The sequence below is a fragment of the Panthera uncia genome, assembly GCF_023721935.1.
Source record: "Panthera uncia isolate 11264 chromosome B2 unlocalized genomic scaffold, Puncia_PCG_1.0 HiC_scaffold_24, whole genome shotgun sequence".
Taxonomy (NCBI): Eukaryota; Metazoa; Chordata; class Mammalia; order Carnivora; family Felidae; genus Panthera; species Panthera uncia.
This window is the reverse complement of record NW_026057580.1, coordinates 37,959,097-37,976,938: the sequence shown is the minus strand read 5'-3', so window position 1 is coordinate 37,976,938 and position 17,842 is coordinate 37,959,097. Positions and strand designations below refer to the sequence as shown.

General features: G+C 38.6%; 1 long non-coding RNA gene across 1 annotated transcript in view; it reads left to right on the top strand.

Moving 5' to 3' along the window:
• LOC125937937 (uncharacterized) overlaps window positions 1-16,801 on the top strand; it is a 32,791-nt gene extending 15,990 nt beyond the window's left edge. Inside the window, exons 2-3 of the long non-coding RNA XR_007462555.1 lie at window positions 16,087-16,208; window positions 16,663-16,801. This is a non-coding gene — a long non-coding RNA (uncharacterized LOC125937937). The remainder of the gene's footprint in view (window positions 1-16,086; window positions 16,209-16,662) is intronic.
• The last annotated feature ends 1,041 nt before the right edge of the window (window positions 16,802-17,842 follow it).

The following is a 17,842-nucleotide window of genomic DNA, read 5'->3' as shown; positions in this document are numbered from 1 at the left end:
TCTTTATTTAGCCAGTGTTGATATTTCAAATTAGCTGAAATTTTTTAAAAGGATAGGTTGCTCTGGGCGCCTGGGTGGCTCAGTGGGTTAAGCATCTGACTTCAGCTCAGATCATGATCCCTCAGTTTGTGAGTTTGAGTCCCTCCTGGGGCTCTATGCTGACTGCTCAGAGCCTGGAGCCTACTTCTGATTCTGTGTCTCCCTCTCTCTCTGCTCCTCCCCCACTCATGCGCGCGCACGTGCTCTCTCGCTCTCTCTCAAAAATAAACATTAAAAAAAAAATTAGGGGCGCCTGTGTGGCTCAGTCGGTTAAGCGTCTGACTTTGGCTCAGGTCATGATCTCATGGTTGGTGGGCTCAAGCCCCACGTTGGGCTCTGTGCTGAATAGCTCGGAGCCTGGAGCCTGCTTTGGATTCTGTGTCTCCCTCTCTTGGCTCCTCCCCTGTTCACACTCGGTCTCTCTCTCAAAATAAATAAAGATTAAAAAAAAAAAAATTAAGGGGCGCCTGGGTGGCTCAGTTGTTGAGCGTCTGAGTTCGGCTCAGGTCATGATCTTGCGGTCTGTGAGTTGGAGCCCTGTGTGGGGCTCTGTGCTGACAACTCAGAGCCTGGAGCCTGCTTCATATTCTGTGTCTCCTCTCTCTTTGCCCCTCCCCCACTCATGCTCTGTCTGTCTCTCTCTGTCAAAAATAAATAAACATTAAAAAAACTTTTTTTTAAATTAAAAAATAATTAAAAAAAGGATAGGTTGCTTTACCATGCTAAGCCATTCACACCAAAATAGCCTGGGAAAACTATATTGGAATCTAGGTTTGAGAACTAATATGGGTCAACGTGTTAGAGAGACCGAGAGAAAGGGAGATCACAAAATGGAAGCCATAATGTCTTTGTAAAAGAATCTTGGAAGTGACATTTATTATTATGTATTCTATTTGTTGGAGGTCAGGCACTAGGTCCAGCCCATGCTAAGAGGGAAGGGATAACACAGGGTATGACTATCTCTACTAGAAAGTAGGGATCTTTGTGGGCCATCTTAATTCATGGGACCCAGTGAAAAATAAAGATGCAGAGCTCTTTGTTAAAAAAAATACTTGATATTTTTGGGGCACTTGGGTGGCTTAGTCGGTTAAGTGTCTGACTCCATTTTGGCTCAGGTCACGATCTCATTATCATGAAATCAAGCCCTGCATTGGGCTCCACACTCAGTGTGGAGCCTGCTTAAGATTCTCTCTTCCTCTCCTTCTGTCCCCTCCCCTGCTTGTACACTCTCTCTTTTTCTAAAATTAATTAATTAATTATTAAAAATGTGGTATTTTCAAGATGGTAAGCACTGCATTAAACCAAGTATGGAGCCCTTCTAACTATGGGTTCCTGTCTGACTACACAGGTCACATGCCTATAAAAACTGGCCCTGCTGCCTAGCACAGGGCTCCTAAATTTTCCATCCTGGTCACTCAGTCAGGCAAAGCTGTCAATCACTGTGGGCTAGAAAATCTGGACTGACTTATGATGAGATGAAAAGCCTCTTTCAAAAATGATTCTCCAAACTGAAAATGATTTGAATGCTGAAGTGAGATGTGAAGAAAACAAGGGCTCTGCACATATTTTTGTTCTGTGAAATATAAAGAAAGAAGAATATCAGTGTGAAGTTAAATGAGTCTTGAATTACATCTTGAGAGAAAAAGGAGAGGAGTTGAGACACAGAAAGTGTAAATATTATTTGGAGAACTACTGGTAAGGCTTGAAATGATTTACCAGTTGGGATTTGCTGTGAAATGACCTATTCATAATTTGAGGAGAGTTTTGAAGAGGAATTATTTATGAAGATGTGGTCGGGGTATGAGGAAGCAACAAAGAATAGAGCAGTAATCTTGTTCTGAGTGTCATGGGGCTGCTACCATTCCTGTGTAGTCATGTGTGTAGTGTGATGGGATTGTGAGCTGGGAATGAAGGGGCTGGCACTGGAACACAAATGAAGCTGTTGGAGAAGGGCCCATAACAGGAGGTTTGACCTATGGTAGACAAAGACAGCCGTACTTGGGGTAACTGGAAAGGATAGGAACAAGGAAAATAATATCCAAATATCACTGTGATTTTTCCCTCAAGTCTTCAGGTGAACCCAAGGAAAGATGGAGAATGGATCAGAAAGGGCAAGCAAAAGTATCTGGCACAGATAGCGTCCAAGATGGGGCTGTAGTGGGAAAGTTTAATAGAACTGAAATATCGCATCTGTCTATTTCCTTTTGTATGGACTTAGACTTAGATCTGGGTGAAGGGGAGTTGCCTAGCAGTTTCTTTTGCAGCTAAATATATATTTATAGCCAAACCCACTTTTCAATGAATATGAACTCGATTTTTTGGATATTCAAAACTTATTTAATATTTTTTGATTATGGTTTTTAGTGATATACAACTCTATGGTTATAAGTTCAAAATTAAAATGGTGTCTTGTTTGCTTTTATTTCCCAATTCTTTTTATTTTTATTTTTTTATTTTTAATTTTTTTAATGCTTATTTATTTTTGAGAGAGAGAGAGAGAGAGAGCAGGGGGGGAGCAAAGAGAGAGGAGACACAGGATCTGAAGCAGTCTCCAGGCTCTGAGCTGTCAGCACAGAGCTCGACGTGGGGCTTGAACTCAAGAACTGGGAGATCATGGCCTGAGCCGAAGTTGGACACTTTACTGGCTGAGCCACCCAGGTGTCCCTTTTTTCCCAGTTTTTGAGTGCCCTCCTCGGAGTCAATTACTCTTATATTTCCTATGTATCCTTCCAAGATGTACACCTAATAAATATGTTGACCATTTTTCACTTCTTAATATACTACACATACTTTTCTGTACCTAAGTGTTTTCACTTAATATGTCTTAAAATTTACTTTATATCAGTACATAGAGCTCTCTTGTTTCTTTCTCTCTTTCCTTCCTTCCTTCCTTACTTGTTTTTCCTTCCTTCCATTCACTCAGTGATTCATTCATTTACCAGTTTTATGCAAGGTATTCTGCTTGGTGTTGTGGTGAATCCCACATTTTTCCAGCTGCATAGCATTACTTTGTATGATGCACCATAATCTATTAACTAGTACCTGTTAGTGGGCACTTAAGTTATTTTAAACTTCCTTTTATTATTATTATTATTTTAACATTTATTCATTTTAGAGGGACAAAACACTAGTAGGGGAGGGGCACAGAGAGAGGGAGACACAGAATCCAAAGCAGGCTTCAGGCTCTGAGCTGTTGGCGCAGAGTCCAATGAGGGGCTTGAACTCACAAGCAAGCCATGAGATCATGACCTGAGCCGAAGTTGGATGCTTAACCCACTGAGCCACCTAGGTGCCCTTAAATCTCTTAGTAGCATTAGGAATACTGCTGTGATTAACCTTAGCCATGATTCTGCAAATAAATAAATATATTTGGAGGATAAATTCCAACAGTGCAATTGCTAGTCCAGAGAGTAGATACATTTACAATTGTGATAGATATTGAGTAGCCTTCCATAGAGGTTGTGCCAATTTACACTGGGAAACAAAGTGTATCAATTGTTTTATCTTTGCCAATTTATAGGTGAAAAATTAACTGAGAATTCTTTTATCTTATCATGAGGGAGGTAGAGTAGTAGAGGGACGATTTGTATTTTTGTTTTAGTGAATATTTCTTGATACAATTTGCCTATTTTTCTCTAAGGCTGTTAGGCTCCTTACTGACTTATAATAGAGATGCAAATTCAGATATGTTAGTCATTTTTCAGTGATATGGACTACAAATATTTCCCCCCCAATGTATCTTTGTTTATGGTGGCTTTAATGTGCAATACTTTAGATTTTTTAAAAAGTGGTTGAATTTATAAATCTTTTGTTTTCTGGTTTCTGGGTTTGTGTCATGTTTAGAAAGACTTTCTGGAATACTGATTTATCTTTACATCCCTGGAGTAAATCACACCTGATAGCAGTGTATTTTTCCTTTAATGTGCTGCTGGGTTCTCTTTGCTAACTGTATGTTTAGCATTTTTGGATTGAATTCATAAATAATACAGGCTTTTAGTTTTCGTTTTGGTGTGATCTTTGTTAACTTTTAATACCAATATTGTGTTTGATTCATAAAAAACAATGTTAAGTTTTCCATATCTCTGTGAAAGAGGACTTCAGCTCCATTCTGACCTCAGTCTGTAATTTATAATTGATTAAGTTCTTTCCAGTTCATCTTTTAACCTAGGCAAAAGACCCTGTGGGCAAATCATCCCTGATGGGAACTGAAACTACCCCCTCAAGCAATAAAGACCCCACCTGATTGATCCCAAGACAATGATGGACCTGACCTTTACCAACTAGCTGTCCACCCACCCACCTTTGTCCCACGTTTCCTTTATATAAACCCAGAAGTATTTTCAGCACTCTGGAGTCAGTCTGCTGTCTTCCTGCTGTTGGCCTCACTGAAATAAGTTCCTTTCTTGTTTTGCCACCACTGTCTGCCTTTGGATTTTGTGAGCAGCAAGTGGCTGAATCTGGTCTACTTGGAACTCTCAGGTGCTCTTGTCCACTTCTGTCCTGGTTACATAAGCTCTGGAACAATTTAATAGTATTGGAATAATCTATTCTTTAAATATTTGGTAACATTTCCTTGTGAATTCATCAGGGCTTTTTTTGTGTTTGTTTTTGTGTTTATTTTTGTCTTTTTGATGAGAGTTCTCTTTAATAGTTTTCATTTTTTCCCCCTATGATCACTGGTTTATTTAGATTTTCTGCAATTTCTGGAATCTGTTTTGGTAAATTTTACTGTCTTAGAAAATTATCCATTTTATCTAGTTTTCAAAACATTTGATATGAACAAATTAGTCTCAAGATTACTTAAATTTCTTTTTTATCTGTGATTATATTTTCCTATTATATTTTTTATATTTATGCTTTCTTCCATCTTTTTTCTTGACTAAATTGGCCAATAGTTTATTAGTCAATAATTTTTGGTTTATTATTATCTCATCTCTTTCTAGAGCTCTCTTTTCTTTATTTTGTATTTTTGCCTAATAGAAGCAATTATTTTGTAACAACTCAAAGGGTTCGTTGCTTGGGGGGAAAGGCATCAAATTGAACACAACCCAAGGAAATGTTGAAAGCAAAGAATTACTTGTTAAAAGTAAGGAGACAGGAATATGGCTCTCAAAGCATTGTTTCCTTGTGGGGTTAGTACAGGAAGCTTTTATTCAGTGTATTAGGGGGCAGGGAGCTTCACAGGGACTTAGTTCAATTGCACACGTATAGTATGTTAAGGTGCTAGCACATACATCATATGTCCAAAAAAATGGCAGGAAATTCCACCCATAGGAAGAGATCTCAGTATTATAATGAACTAAAGGTAACTTCAGGGCAACTGGGGGTGGGTTGGTTCTGCATAAGTCCTTAGCTCTTATCCAGGTTAAACAGGCCCTTGGAAGGGGACTATCAGGTGAGACACATCTAACAGGGACTATTAGGTAAAACACCTAGTTGGGTGTGTCCTTGGTTGGAACTGTTGGTTCTGCAAAATAAAACCCTTCCTTGCTTTTGTCCTTTCCCCTCCTTCCTTCTGCTGACAGTTTTCAGCCCTCTTATTTGAGTAACTTCCTGTTGCATCCTAGCTAAAAATTTCAGTATGTTTTAAAATTTGGGGCAAAATATTTTATCATAATTTTCATATGCCTTATGGGATATTTTCTGAATATTCCTCATCTGCACTTTCTGAGTGCCTGACTGGCTCTTGGTAGATCATGTGACTCCTGATCTCAAGGTCATGGGTTCAAGCTTCACATTGGGCACAGAGCTTACTTTAAAATAAAATAAAATAAAATAAAATAAAATAAATAAAATAAAATTTTTAGTAAAATGTTTTATCATAATTTTCATATCCCTCCTGGCAATGTTTTCTAAATACCCCTCATCTGCCCCTTTTATTTTATTTATTTTTTTCTAAAAAATATGTATATATTTAGAGAGAGAGTGAGCCTGTGCAGACACAAATGGGGGGGTGGCAGATAGAGAGGGAGAGAGAGAATCCCAAGCAGGCTCCCATGCTGTCAGCATGATCTCAGGAACCATCAGATCATGACCTGAGCTGAAATAAAGAGTCAGATACTTAACAGACTGAGCCACCCAGGCACCCAGGCACCCAGGCACTCCTTATCTGCCCCCTTTACTGTTCATTTTCTCACTATTTCTCTTTGTGATATACACATGAATGAATTATGTTCTTCTTTTTTGATTTTTCATCTGTGAAACAAATGAAATTTTCTAGGTCAAGGTTTTCTGGAGGCTGCTGGGTAGCAAAAATTCCAATCCCCTTCAAGGTCCTTCTAGCTGGACTAAGAATCAAAGTGACATAAGACAGATTAACAGGAGAAAATAAATTTTAATACCTATTTATGAGGAATCCATATAGACACAGAAGTTCCAAACACAGGCAAAATGAGGTATATATGTTATATGAACTAAGGAGAAGCCATTAGGGCTCTGGGTAAATTCAGGGAAAATGAAAAAGAGTAACTGTTTGGTAAACAAATGTTTTCCGTGCCACTTAGAAACAGTGAGACAAAGAGAAGACTGATCAAACAGGCCTTGCTAGGTTCCTCTCTGTCTACCCTATCCAGTTCATATCATACTGTACTTATCTATGGTGATAGCTCTCTTCCTGGAGTAGTCCTCTATCTAAAATCTTTTAGGCAGTTGTAGGGGTGGTCAACAGTTTTTACTGAACCTGCTGGGTTTTGATTGTTTTTTAACTCAAAATAATCTTCATGCCAAAGTGGCCCATCTTGGGGCAGCATACACATGGCCCACAACAAGGCCTGTGTGGAAAGGCATCAAAGGCATCTTTCTTTCTTCCTTCCTTCCTGCCTTCCTTCCTTCCTTCCTGCCTTCCTGCCTTCCTGCCTTCCTTCCTTCCTGCCTTCCTGCCTTCCTTCCTGCCTTCCTTCCTGCCTTTCTTCCTGCCTTCCTTCCTGCCTTCCTGCTGATGAGGGACCATAAGGCAAGCTGAGGGCCAAGCACAAGCTAGCACAGCTGTGTCCCCCCCCCCCCCGCCCCCCCCCCCCCCCCCGGCTATGTGTGATATTTCTCATGCATTCCAGGCTGCCCAAGAACAAAGGAAAGGACAGAAAACAAACAGTTAAACTGAGAGAATCTCATCAGTTTACAAATATCTTAGTAATATTACAAGAAAAGGGCAATCTTATCAATAGCCTAATCTCCAGGAACTCCCTACTCACTTAAAGATAATGCTTTGCTAGAGGGAAAAACAACCTTAGCTTGACAATAGCTAGGTCTCCAGTAATCTGTGAGTCTTCTTTAGCATATGGAAATCCCTTTAAGAAACTTCCTCTTGACTTTACCACCCCCAACCACAGTATATAAGCAGTCACTCTTCATAACCCTAGTGCAGCTCTTTCTGCCCAAAGGTCCTGTCCCTGTGCTTTAATAAATTCACCTTTTTGCACCAAAGACTTCTTCAAGAATTCTTTCTTGACTGTCAGCTCCAAACCCCCACCAATAACACCCCAAAACCCCGTCACTGCCTTCTTCCTAGTCCCACTGGCACAGGGGCAGACTCCTTGCTACAAATTTGGTTTATCTGTAATACTCATCATTTAGCACTTCCTTTTCTGCTTTTTGGAACATGAGGAATGGTCTTGTTACTAGTCCATGCATGCTATGTTTCTTGTTTTTGACAGGATTTCAGTTTTATACCTCAGTGTGTACCTATGATGGTTAATTTTATGTGTCAACTTGACTGGGCCATGAGGTGCCCAGATATTTGGTCAAACATTATTCTGGGTGTTTCTGTGAGGATATTTTTTGGATGAAATTAACATTTAAATGGTAGACTCTGCCTAAAGTAGATTGCCTTCCTATTGTAAGTGGGTCTCATCCAATCAGTGGGAGATCTGAATTGAACAAAAAGGCTGACCCCATCCAAGTAGGAGAATTTTTCCTGTCTGACTGTCTTTTGGACTCAAACTAAAGCATTTTCTTGGGTCTGGAGGCTGCAGGCCTTTGGACAGGAATTATATGATAGGAAAAGATAGGATTCAGTAGGCAGAGAGGGAAAGATTAGGGCCTGAGGTGCCTGGGTGGGGAAAAACACCTATTTTGGAACAATGCTGGAATGTCTGACCACAGCAAGCCCCCTCAGGTGTAACGTTCCTCTTAAGAATGTAACAGACCCCACCTATTCCCCTTCAGGTTTCCCCTCTGGAATTTGACAAAAGACTTAAGTATGGCCATAGATCACCCCTCATACAATGGAAATGAGCCAATCAGGAATGGACAACCCAGCACCTAGAACTATCCAGCCAATAAGGGTAGAACATGAGAAGGAACAAGGGGGAAGAGAAGAGGGAGGACTGACCAGAACCTTATAAAACAAAGACCCTTGCCTATAGTCCTGGGGGATTCACCTTTGAATGCCCCCTCTCTGTAAAGAGAGCTTTCTTACTATTCTTATTTTCTAATATTATACTCTAATAAAAACTTTTGCCTGCTGCTCATTCTGTGTCCACCTCTTCATTCTTCAAAGCGGCAAGACAACAAACCCTGGGTATTGTGGTAAAAAATCCTGCAACAATTACACCACCTCTCCTGTTTCTTGGGTCTTTAGACTTAGACTGAGACTAAACCACCAGCTCTTTGGGCCTCCAACTCGATTCACCCAGCAGGTCTTAAGACTTGCCAGTCTTCACAAAAAAAAAAAAAAAAAAAAAAAAAAAAAAGGAAAAATATTCCTTGCTCCTGGATAGGAAGAACAAATATTGTTAAAATGTCAATACTACCCAAAACACTCTACATACTCGATGCAATCCCTATCAAAATAAGCCAGCATTCTCCACAGAGCTAGAAGAAACAGTCCTAAAATTTGTATGGAACCAGAAAAGACCCCAAATAGCCAAAGCAATCCTGAAAAAGAGAACCAAAGCTGGAGGCATCACAATCCCGGACCTCAAGATGTATTACAAAGCTGTAATCATCAAGACAGTATGGTACTGGCATAAAAACAGACACTCAGATCAATGGAACAGAATAGAGAACCCAGAAATGGACCCACAAATGTATGGCCAACTAATCTTTGACAAAGCGGGAAAGAATATCCAATGGAATAAAGACAGTCTCTTCAGCAAATGGTGCTGGGTAAACTGGACAGTGACATGCATAAAAATGAACCTGGACCACTTTCTTATACCATACACAAAAATAAACTCAAAATGGATGAAAGACCTAAACATAAGACAGGTAGGCATCAAAATCCTAGAGGAGAAAGCAGGCAAAAACCTCTTTGACCTTGGCCACAGCAACTTCTTGCTGAACACATCCTCGGAAGCAAGGGAAACAAAAGCAAAAATGAACTATTGGCACCTCATCAAAACAAAAAGCTTCTGCACGGCAAGGGAAACAATCGGCAAAATTAAAAGGCAACTGATGAAGTGGGAGAAGATATTTGCAAACGACATATCACATAGAGTGTTAGTATCCAAAATCTATAAAGAACTTATTAAAGTCAACACCCAAAAAACAAATAATCCAGTGAAGAAATGGGCAAAAGACATGATAGACATATTTCCAAAGAAGACATTAGATGGCCCACAAACACATGGAAGGCAGCTGTGCTCACCACTATACCATCCATGCAGCCCGCTGACACATGAAAAAATGCTCACCATCACTCATCATCAGGGAGATACAAATCAAAACCACAATGAGATCCTACTTTACACCTGTCAGAATGGCTAACACTAACAATTCAGGCAACAACAGATGTTGGTGAGGATGCGGAGAAAGAGGATCTCTTTTGCACTGCTGGTGAGAATGCAAACTGGTGCAGCCAATCTGGAAAACAATATGGAGCTTCCTCAAAAAATTAAAAATAGAACTACCCTATGACCCAGCAATTGCACTACTAGGTATTTATCCAAGGGATACAGGTGTGTTGTTTCGAAAGGGCACATGCACCCCAATGTTTATAGCAGCACTATTGCCAATAGCCAAAGTATGGAAAGAGCCCAGATGTCCACCAATGGATGAATGGATATAGAAGATGTGGTATATATATACAATGGAGTATTCCTCGGCAATCAAAAAGAATGAAATCTTGCCATTTACAACTATGTGGATGGAACTAGAGGGTATCATGCTAAGTAAAATTAGAGAAAGACAAATATCATATGACTTCACTCATATAAGGACTTTAATATACAAAACAGATGAACATAAGGGAAGGGAAGCAAAAATAATGTAAAAACGGGGAGGGGGGCAAAACATAAAAGACTCTTAAATATAGAGAACAGAGGGTTGCTAGAGGGGTTGTGGGCGGGGGATAAGGGGCTAAATGGGTAAGGGGCATTAAGGAATCTACTCCTGAAATCATTGTTGCACTATATACTAACTTGTATTTAAATTAAAAAATTAATCTGAAAAAAAAGACTTGCCAGTCTTCATAATTATAGGAGTTAATTCCTTATAATAAATCTCTTAGTATATATGTGTCATAATTAATATATTTATTATATATGTACTATATACTATCCAAATGATTCTGTTTCTGTGGAGAACTCTAAAACAGTGTCCTCTACCTATGAGAAATGTACATTGCTGGTTATTTCTGAGATTTGTAGCAATAGATAACTTCTTTCTGTTTCTTTTTGACTTTATTTTATCTTCTCTTTTTAGCCTCTCCAACTATATTGTGGTATGAATATCAGTGTCTCATCAAAGATGAGTTATGCATTTCTTTTCCTGTTATCTTCATGGTTTAAAAAAAAATTTTTTTTTTAACATTTATTTATTTTTGAGACAGAGAGAGACAGAGCATGAATGGGGGAGGGTCAGAGAGAGAGAGAGAGAGAGACACAGAATCTGAAACAGGCTCCAGGCTCTGAGCTGTCAGCAGAGCCCGATACGGGGCTCAAACTCACAGACCGCGAGATCATGACCTGAGCCGAAGTCGGATGCTTAACCGACTGAGCCACCCAGGCGCCCCTCTTCATGGTTTTTAAAGTGATTTCTGGGAAGAGAAGAGGGAATTACCTACTTTATTATTTGCTCTTTAAATCAGAAGTTTAGATCCAGTTACAATAAAGGTGTTACTATTCTGCTTATCCCTTTGTGGATTTGTTGACTCATGGTCCATAATAGAGGGAGACAACTTGGAGCTCTTGTTGATGTGAAATGTTGAGGTTTGGGAGCAAATGGTCAAGAAAGAATTCTTGAGATGTGTTTGGTGCAGAAAGGGTGGTTTTATTAAAGCATGGGTACAGGACCTGTGGGCAAGAAGAGCTGCCCTGGGGTTTTGAGGAGTGACTGATTATATACTTTCAAGTTCAGAAGGGATTAGGGATAGCATAAGTCTCTAAGGAATTTGGAAGCAAGGTTTCCAGGACCTTGAGGGGCTAGCTGTTGTTAGGAAAAGGTCATTTACTATTGTCTAGTATCATGAGACCCTTCAGATGTATATCATTGGGCCACATGTTTAGAGGGTGATTGCTAACATGTATCTTAAGGGGATAGAGATAAAGGAACTTTCCAAAGGGATTTTTACAGGATCCTGGAGGGTGGGCTAAAGTCAAGCTAGGGTTGCATTTTGCCTTTGGCAAAGTATTAACCTTGAGGGCAGCTAAGCTCCATGAGGGAGGTCACTATGCCTGTCAAGTACTTAAGTGTCAATGAGCTGTACGTTATAAGGACATTTATTTTTTTTCTATATTTCTGTTGCCTTTCTTCTTCACATCACTGGGACATTAGATATGAAAGGGGATGGCTTGAGGCTGGGCATGAGAAGAATAAAACAACTGTGAAAAGTTTCCAGTATAACCTTAAAAGGACTTTTATGAATACTAATGCTGACCATGCTATTTAAATTTGTATTAGCACAGTAGTTTCCTCTTATCTGCAGTTTTGCTTTCTGTGGTCAGCTCTGGTCTGGAAGTAGGTGATCCTGCTTCTGATGAACAGCCAGGTCAGTAGTAGTCTGAGACCACATCACATTGCATCACAATACACTCACCTCACTTTGTCTCATCATGTAGGCATTTTATCATCTCACATCATTGCAAGAAGCTCAATGAATTCAGTACAATAAGATATTTTGAGGGGTGCTTGGCTGACTCAGTTGGAGGAGCATGTGACTATTGACTGTGGCGTCATGTGTTTGAGCCCCAGGTTAGGTGTAGAGATTACTTAAATAAATAAAACTTTAAAAAATATTTTGAGAGAGAGGCCACATTCACATGATTTTTATTATAGTATATTATTATAATTGTTCTATTTTATTATTAGTTGTTAATCTCTTACTGTGCATAATTTATAAGTTAAAATTCACTATAGGTATGTATGAATAGGAAAAAACATAGTTTATATAGAATTCAGTACTATCTGTAGTTTCAGGCATCCACTGGGAGTCTTGGAATGTATCCTCTGTGGATAAGGGGGGACTACTGTACTATGAAAATCCTTATTGAGACATGTATCTCTCAATCCTCAGTAACTCTAATGGAATCAGGAAAAGTTTGCTAAGCAAGTTTTCTCTCTCTTTTTCTCTGTTTGGGTGTAGGAAGTGGTGGTTTGAGTTCTGAATTGGATAAAAGGCCGAGTTTCATGCCCAAGTCTTCTTGGTGCAAGACAGGAACAGTGCAGAAACAAACATCAAAGTAGAGGTGAAAATGAACAAAACTCCCCCTAAGAGATATATAGAAGAATTGAGGAAGGTTAGGGGCTTACAAAGAATGTGGAACAGTGGTTTGGGCTGATCATACCTAGATGTGAAGGGTTTGAGGGACCTGGGTAGATATCTTGAAGATACCTTTTATTCTGAATTGAGACTACGCATTTATTTTACCATTCACACATACTTTAGGATAGATGTTTTTTGGGGGATGCAAACATAATTAAAAACATGGCCCTATATTTGAGGAACTCAAAAGTAAACTAAGCTTAGAACAGAACAAAGGTTTGATATGTTTCCCTTCATTCTTCTCCTGTTTAGCCAGCAAACTGTTAACAGAACTGTGACCTTAAATGTTTTCCCTATTTATGCATGGCATATGAGAACGTGTGTGTGTGTATGCGTGCGTGCGTGCGTGTGTATGCGTGCGTGCGTGTGTGTGTGTGTGTTCGCGCGCGCGTAAAGACATCATGCTTGGCCTAGATTCTTGTGACTCTAAAAGGTTTTAGACAGCATAAGACCATCTTAAAAATGGGGTGCTTGGGGCAGTTGAACAAGGCTCAGATTATATAGTCAACTTCTCTCTGTTTCCTACCACTTTCCATCTTTCAGTCCTCAAAAATGATATTTTTGGAGCTTGCTTACTAACGAGGAAAATGTTCACAAATTGTTAGGAAAAGAGCAAAGGTAAAAACTTGTACATTTATTATGATCTGTGTAAAAATTATATTTGAGCAGAATGTTGGTGGTGGTATTAGATGATTTCTTAAAACTTTCTGTGTATTCTAAATATTAAAGATTACTTACAAAATTTGGCTTATATTTCTTCTTAAATTTAATGACCATGGTATGCATATTCATAAAGTGTAGAGAGCTGGTTACCAGGAATGTTATTACATTCCTTACTTGGCCTATACTCTACACCAGATTAATTCTTTTCCTGTCAGTTTCACCCTACTATGTTTGTGCTTATGAGACAGAAACATATATTTTGCCTATATGTTAATTTAATCAACCAATGTTCAAGTTAAATATTTGCAAAATTTTATTTATGTTTGATCATTTTTAGTTTTTTTATCATGAAAATTTTTTTCCAGCTTATTAAGATAAAATTGACATATAATGTTGTGTTAGTTTAAGGTGTACAATGTGATGATTTGATACATGTATATATTGGGAAATAATTACAATGTTTGTAAAATTTTAAATTCAAACAAACTTTTTTCTCTGTACGTTTACATAAATATTTTCCTCACAATCGAAGAACCGAGATTGATAGACTTTAAATCCTACAAAAATACAGCCACTCCATTAGTGAAAAACAAAATCTGACCTATAGTGTATAATTATATTATATAACGGCAGCACCCAAATATTTGAACAAATAAAATTTGAATTATTCAATAACATATTGGATGGGAATTTAATGTTTGATTTTACCCAGTGTCTAACCTAAGATTATTTTAGTGGAAAGTATCAAACTTGCTGGGGAAAGATTTAGCAAGGAGGGCAAATTTGTTATAAAGATAGCACTTAAAAGTCAAGGGCAGGGTACAATTCTGACCATTTTCATATCTTGAACCAAGAGTTGGAAAACCATTAGGACTCCGGGGAGCCTGTTCCTCAAGAGAAAATTCTGTTTCTCTGGAGACACATGGATTCTTTCATCTCTGCCTCTTTCTGCTTGTTTTTTTGTTTTTGTTTTTCCTCTGTAGGCAGGCTTTTCCTGTTTCTCTGTATGCATGGCCGCCTTGCCACACAACAGTTTACATCCTTGGCTCAAGTAGACATCTCAGATTAAGGAATATATCAAAATTTCCAATGCAAATTTCTAGAAGAAAAGAGTTGATGGGCCCTGCCTGAGACAGGTGTCCAACTCTGGGTCATGTATTATTGACCCGGAGTGTCACCCAGAGTGACTGGAGTCATAGACTACTAATACAGTTGTCAAAGGTCTATATCTGGGGAAGGAGCATTTCTTACAGAAAACATTTAATAGGAATTGATGTCTCTGTTTTGTGTGCCTTCCCCATATCTACTAACCATATTTATTGTAGACCTGTTAACATTTTGAGTTTTTTTGTTTGTTTCGTTTTCCTTTTTCACTTCTGCACCTTGTGCACAAGGACAGCTTGCTTAATGGCCTTGTCATCTAGCAGACATAAAATTAGGCAATAACAAGAGTTAACATTTATTTAGCATTTCTATGCTTTTAATTTTTAAAAAAATTGTTAAAATATTTATTTTTGAGAGAGAGAGAGAGAGAGAGAGCGCGAGTCAGGGAGGGGCAGAGGGAGAGAGATGGAGACACAGAATCTGCAGCTCTGAGACACAGCTCTGAGGCTCCAGGCTTTGAGCTATTAGCACAGAACTTGACCTGGGGCTTGAACTCGGGAGTGGTGAGATCATGACCTGGGCTGAAGTCGGATGCCTAACTGACTGAGTCACTCAGGTGCCCCCTTTTTATTATTTTAAAAAATTTTTTAACATTTATTTTTTATTTTTTTGAGAGACAGAGACAGGGTGCAAGCAGGGGAGGTGCAGAGAGAGGGGAACACAGAATCCAAAGCAGGCTCCAGGCTCTGAGCTGTCAGCAAAGAACTTGATGTGGGCCTTACGAACTGTGAGATCATGACCTAAGTCAAAGTCAGATGCCCAACAGACTGAGCCACCCAAGTGCTCCTGCTTTTTCTTTTATTAACTTATTTACTTCTCATAGCAACTCTAGGGAGCAATGCTAATGTTCTTTTTTTTAATAAAAATGATTAGATGGAAGATGGTATTGACAATGAATCTTAGGCAGTAACGTAACAATGATTATATAAATTATTTGGTCTACCAAATACCCTAAGTACCAGCTCAGCATTTTTTTAGTCAAAGAGCTTATGCGTTTGTTTTATTTATTTATTTATTTATTTATTTATTTATTTATTTATTTTACCACTTGGTGTCAGAGTTGTACTATTTGAATATATTGTTAAAAAAATTTTTTTTTAATGTTTTGTTTATTTTTGAGAGACTGAGAGAGACTGAGCATGGGTGGGGTGGGGGGTACACATAGAGAGAGGGAGGCACAGAAATCAAAGCAGGCTCCAGGCTCTGAGCTGTCAGCACGGAGCTGGACATGGGGCTTGAACTCATGAGCTGTGAGATCATGACCTGAGCTGAAGTTGAATGCTCAACCGACTGAGCCACCCGGGCACCCCTTGAACATATTGTTTTATTTGGAAATCTTTTGGGGGTTTAGTTGTGTGTTTTAAGTTTTTTGCTGTTTTTTTTAAGAATTTGTTAAAAAACAAATATGTGTGTGTGTGTTTTGTTTTTTTGTTTTTTGCTTTTTGTTTTTTTGTTTTTTGTTTTTGGAATTCACTGAGGGAGAGAAAATGTTTCTCTTTGTCTTTCTTTGATATTTTTAGGTTAAACTGTATCTGCTACCAAATCAGAAGAAAAGGTTCCTGCCATGAGAAGTGCACACAGACTTTCTAAGAGAAGTCCTGGAGGCTCAAGGAACTTTTTCTAATCTTTCCAGGAGATGGGAGTAAGTTAGTCTCTCAGATTAATCTGCTATACAGGAACAAGCTGAATACTTCTCCTTCCTAGTGGAATCCAAGAGCATTTACCTCTCAAGGCTTATGACAAACAGATCTCTAATTGATGGGAGAAGTAGGATATAATTTTTTTTAAGTTTATTTATTTATTTTGAGGGGGGGGCAGAGAGAGAGAGAGAGAGAGAGAGAGAGAGAATCACAAGCAGGCTGCATGCCTCACATGGGGCTTGATTTCACAAACCGTGAGATCATGACTTGAGCCAAAATCAAGAGTAGACGCTTAATGGACCGAGCCACTCAGCTGCCCTGAGAGGTGGGATAAATACTGGATGAAAGAATCAAGCATTTAAAATATGAAGACAGTGCTAAATGATGACCAGAAGTAATTGATTAATTCATTCAACAGAGATTTATTGATGTGTTATAATGTACTTCTCTTCCCAGCCCACCCTTGGCTTCTTTCTATGCCAGTGTTCCTCACACATCCTGGATTTGACAAACACAGGGAAAAAATTGCCTGTTATAGAGAATCTCAGTCCAGACTTATTACAGGGAAAATAATCATCTTGGTGCTCAGAATACTCCAGGTATTTTTTTTCTTTTTCTAAAATTGTGGTAACATAGACATAACATAAAATTTATTATTTTTGATATCAAGATATTCTTAAAATTTGACTATTAGTTTTAAGGGTTTTGCTGTGAAATTTTAACGAAAATGGAGGGGTTTTTTTACATGAGCAAACTTTTTTTTTAATGTTTATATTTATTTATTTTGAGAGAGGGAGAGAGAGAGCAAATACTAGCAGGGGAGAGGTAGAGAGAGAGGGAGAGAGAGAATCCCAAGCAGGCTCTGTGCTGATGTGGGGTTTGAACTGGCAAACTGTGAGATCATGACCTGAACCAAAGTTGGATGCTTAACTGACCAAGCCACCCAGGTGCCCCAAGAGGCCCATTTTTATATGTACTAACAAATTGTTTAAACATTTTTGATGGTCTACATATATGTCTGTTCTTTAGATTCTTCTTTGAACCATTTGTAACATCTTTATGGCTCCCTCATAAATCATTGAGTTAAATCTTTGATATATGTGTTAATTTTTATTTGTATAATAGTCATAAGTTTACCTTTGAAAAAATAATCCTTAACAGTTTTGGTGATCTGCGATGACCAATTACAAAGCCAGGTAAACTGCATTGCTAAATAAGCATACCTCATGGGTTACATAATTTCTCAATGCCCTTGCTGTCCATAAAATGTTTTAACCTTCAAGATTCAGCAGAAGAAGAACATAGGTTGAATGAACTGATGAGAAATTTGTATTTTATTATTATTTTTTTAAAATGTTTATTTATTTATTTATTTATTTATTTTTCAATATATGAAATTTATTTTCAAATTGGTTTCCATATAACACCCAGTGCTCATCCCAAAAGGTTCCCTCCTCAATACCCATCACCCACTTTCCCTGCCCCCCCACCCCCCATCAACCCTCAGTTTGTTCTCAGTTTTTAACACTCTCTTATGCTTTGGCTCTCTCCCACTCTAACCTCTTTTTTTTTTTTTTTCCTTCCCCTCCCCCATGGGTTTCTGTTAAGTTTCTCAGGATCCACATAAGAGTGAAAC